We start from the raw sequence: 4,604 nt of genomic DNA, 5'->3' as shown, positions 1-4,604 counted from the left end.
CCGCAGTGCTGAGCCCGCCTCTCAGGACGTGGCCCTGGGCCGGCTGCGCCCCGCAGGGCCGGTGCCCGGAGGCTGCAGCAGCTCAGGCTCTTGGCCTCGTCCTCTCCGGTCAGCCCTGACATACCTGCTGCCCAGTCCAGGAGGTACTGAGCTCCCCATCACCAGAGGGGCTCCCAGAGACTGGGCATTCCCTGGCAGGGAATCGAGGCACCCAGTGCTGGACTGAGGCTGTGACTAGGACTTTATCTCTACACGTCTCCCCACCTCACTCTTCATTCCACCCTGATAAGGCTAAAGCGGAGAAGGAAGAGAGGGAGTGGGAGGAGGAGAAGGAGGAAAAGGATGAGGAGGAAGGAATCAGTAGTTACTGTGGGGAGGAGGTTGGTGATGCCAGGCTTGGTACTTTAGGGCTCATTTCATCCCCTCCATCTCCAATTCCTCCCCCAATCCCATCCCACTAATTAGGCTGCATTTTCCTAGTTTCACTGATGAAAAAACTGAGGCTTAGAGAGGTTAAATAAGCAGTAGTGTTGGGATTTGAACCTGGGTCCAGATGGTTCTCTCCCCAAAGCCCAACTGTCTCCAGGAGAATAAAGGCTGCTCTGAAGCCAGTGCTCGTCTGTGCTAGGCTCTGAATTAAACTTGGCCCATGTGGTATCTCAGTTAACCCAGATAACGGCCCATGTGGGAGATACTTTTACCACCACTTTTCAGGTGAAGAACCTGAAGCTCAGAGAGGTTAAGTTACCTGCCTGAGGACACATAGCTTATGACCACTGCATTGTACCACCTCTCCCTTCCACCTCTGCTTGAGGTCTAACCCAATTTCTCCACCCTGACCTTTAGACTAGCTACTGAAGGTCATCACCCCAGTGTAAGAAACAGGTTATAAAATTCTAGAGGGCAAGGAGTATTTTATTTACTTTCATCTCTTATGTCCCTTAAGAATCACTGAATGAACGAGTGGATAAATGAATGAATGTACAGTCCTTTTGCAGGCTGGTGGAAGGTGATAAGGCAGATAAAAGGTGATCAGGTTGGTAGGAGGTGGGCAGGCAGGTAGGAGGTGGGCAGGCAAGTACAGTGGGGTAGGCCGTGGGGTTGGTACAGAACAGGTAGAGGTGGGGAGGAGTTCACTGTTCAGCCCTGAAGCCTCCCTCTTGCTCACAGACAGTCAAGGTGGGGTCTTCCAGGCTCTAGAGAGCCCCATTTGGAAAGGAATGTTCAGCCTGGGCTGCAACTGAGCTGGTATAGCAAAGATCACATGATGACTCAGACACACGGATTTGGGTTTCGGCCCCAACGCTATCCCTTCCCAGCTGTGTGGTTTATATCACTTCTGTTAGTTAGTTTTCTCATTTATCAAATAAGACTAATAAAACATTTCATTTTACAGGGTTGTGCAAGAATGCTTACAGAGAGCAGCGTGGGGTAAAAAAGATGTGTATTCTCTGTGGAATTGAGACAAAGCACAGTAAGCCCTGATCAATACCGGCCGTTATTAGTGTGATTATTACTGTTATTGGAAGAATCTACATCATCATCACTGGCAGCAGTATTATTGTCACCACCATGTTGTCACCATCCTGATTGTCATAGTCTTCACTGTCACAGTTTTCATCATTGTACTTATTGTATCACCATCGTTACCACTGTTGTCATGATTGTTGTCGTCAACATTGTCATCACAGGCGTCATCATCATCACCATTGTCACAGTCATTACCATTGCCGCCACCATCATCATTGTCATCCTCATGATTGTTGTGGTCATCATTACAGTTGCTGTCATGGCTGTAGTCGTCACCATCGTTGCCATTGTCATCATCGTCACTAGCATCATTGTTATAGACATCATCGATGTAGCCGTCATCACCATAGTCATCACCATCTCAGCCAACCCTCGTGAGCATCACCTTGGCCCAGCCTGTGATGTTGGTGCGTTAACGTTCCTTGATTACAGATGGGGAAGCTGAGACACAGAGAGGGGAAAGGACGTGCCCGGTGGCACAGAGCCTGGTAGTGAAGGAACTGGATGTTTTTCTTTAACGCTTACAGCACCTGGTCTTCCTAGGTGGTCTCCTATCCAAGTACTACCCAGGCCTAACCCTGCTTAGCTTCCGAGATCAGATGAGATTGGGCATGGTCAGGGTGGCATGGCTGTAGATGGAACTGGGATTTGAACTTGGACTGTCTTGCTCAGAGCTGATGACTTCACCTTGATTAATGATGACATGAGAATAACTGTTCATCGGATGCCTCCATGTGCCATGATACATGGAGATGTCCTCCAAAGCCTCTGCTCTCCTCCCGCCCCAACATGGCTTCCTGGAGACAACTGCCAGGATGTCTGCTGTGTGCTTGCACATCCGTGGGATCACTGAACCTGCAGCTCCCTCTGGAGGTAAATCTCATCGGGTCTGTTCAGAGTAGTCACTCACCTACTCTGAACCTCAGACAAGAAACCTGAGGTTCAGAGTAGGTGACTGACTAACGACAATCTCAAACTCTGCTAAGGGGTTGTGGGTTGTTATGGGGACAAAAGGATATAACACAGAAAATCTGACTGCTTGAGAAATGGCAGCTTTGAAAGAAAAGGACACTGTCCCATGTGATGGAAGGGAAACTGAGGCTGGGAACAGAGGAGTACCTGGCCTTGAGCTTCAAGCCCCGAGAGGGCAGTGTTCTCCATTGTTGGCTTCCCTAGGGCAACACTGAGGGCAGGAGGGCAGACATGGGAGGCCCCGGACAGGGGGTCTGACCACATTCACCTCCACCTCTGCCTTTCCACCGACTCACCTCCCTGTCAGACAAATTTTCCAGGGGAAAAAAAATGACTTGGCAGTCTTGCCAAAAACTCGCCTTTATTAAGTTAAGTAGTTAACAGAGTTCTCACGGTGGAATGTGTTTTGTTTAATACCTTGATCTCTTGTCTACTGGAAAAATGAAATCTGTCAAATCTCTGGAAACCAACTGTCAAAGTAAAGCATTTCGGGAAATACAGATCTCTTACTCTGATGGCAAAATGCATTTGATTTGATCCTTTAATCCAGTCTTCCCATAAAACTTGGAGCTGAATATTTGAAAGCCCTCTTCCCTCAAGTTTCTCTCCTCTCCTCCCTGCTGCCTCCCCTACTGGTGTCCAGCCCATTCCCACCTTTAAAAAACAGTAATAACTAGATGTTTGGAGAGAAGTGGTTGCTTCTTAGTCAGATGCTCAGAGATGTCCACAAAGACCTGAGTCTTTGGGGGAAAGAGAGAGGTGCTCGCTGTCATTCTTTCTCTATCATTCTTGGTTGTCTTGGCTTTTTTTGTTGTTAGCTCATTGCCTCATGGTTGCAGGATGGTAGCTGCAGGTCCCAACGTCATGTCTCACACAGCAGCATTCAAGTCTAGAACAAGGGAGTAGAGTAAGGCAGAAGAAACATTTCCCAGAAGCCCTCCCTCTGCCAGCAGATTTCCCCTCACACCTCAATGGCCAGATCTGGATCACATGCCCACTCCTAAAACAATCTCTGGAGAAGAGGAATGGGGTGACAGCCTTGGCTTCACCCTGGGGCTGGAAGAAGACCACCAGGTCTGAGCCTATTGCTACAGAATAAACCCAGGGTTCCGCAAGGGAAAGAAAGAGGTGGTGGCTGTTGGGCGAGTCGCCATGTGTATCTGCCACCTTCTCATCAGTGCTCGTGACTGAGTCCCGGGCAGTGTGGGGTAGTGGCCTGGGGTAGTAGCTGAGCCCAGGCCCTGGAGACAGAAAGCCCTGCATTTTGTCCCCCAAGGACTATGTGATCCAGAAAGTACTTGACCCACCCTCAGCACAGCCTCTCCCTTGTAGGGTAGGGACCATAATAGCATGTGCTGTGTAGGGCTGCCATGAAGGTGATGTGGGGTCATGCTTATAGGTGCTTGGTGCAGGGGGCATTGACAGCTGTTAGCTATTACAATGATGAACCCATCTGGAAAATAGGCCTACGATGCCTCCCCTGTAACAGTCCTGAGGTGACAATAGAAGGAATGTCAGTTTGTACATGGGAACAACTCCTATGTACACTGGGTGCCCTCACTGGCCCTTGCTTACTTCATCCTCACAACCCTTCATGAGAGAGGACTGTTATCACCCCCTTCTACGGCTAAGGAAACTGAGGTTCAGGGAGATGATCCAGGTAGAGGGAAGGCAGATGGGGCTCCAGGATCGTCAGATTCCAGCCGCCAAGCTCTGACCCACTGCAGGGCCTGAGTGGAACCTGCACAGGCAGGTGCTCAGGTAGCCCCTCCCCACCCAGCTGACTGTCACCCAGGTCTAGCCAATGGCTGAGGCTGACCTCTCTTGACCCTGCTCTTTGCCCCTCCTGGAGCTCCAGGGCCTCAGACCCTGCCAGTGGCGTGGGGCGATTTGCCCACTGTCCCAGCTGCCCCTCCTTCTCCAAGTTGATGAATAAACAATAAAATTAATGGTGTCATTGTTTCTTGGCCATGAATTGCAACTTCCATTATTTGGGGGAAATAATATATACTACATATCCTTAACATAGAACATAAGCGTATGGTAATGATGGATAATATGTTCCATATTGACAGTTTTATTGAAATACGTGGAAACCACTT

At 49.4% G+C, this 4,604-nt stretch overlaps 1 pseudogene; it reads right to left on the bottom strand.

The window, feature by feature from the left end:
• Window positions 1-2,048: 2,048 nt before the first annotated feature.
• LOC118606651 lies at window positions 2,049-2,167 on the bottom strand (annotated as a pseudogene).
• Window positions 2,168-4,604: the final 2,437 nt, after the last annotated feature.

Source organism: Rousettus aegyptiacus, unplaced genomic scaffold (assembly GCF_014176215.1).
Source record: "Rousettus aegyptiacus isolate mRouAeg1 unplaced genomic scaffold, mRouAeg1.p scaffold_m13_p_1, whole genome shotgun sequence".
Lineage (NCBI taxonomy): Eukaryota > Metazoa > Chordata > Mammalia > Chiroptera > Pteropodidae > Rousettus > Rousettus aegyptiacus.
Note: the sequence above shows the minus strand (reverse complement) of the source record. Positions and strands in the feature narration are given on the sequence as shown.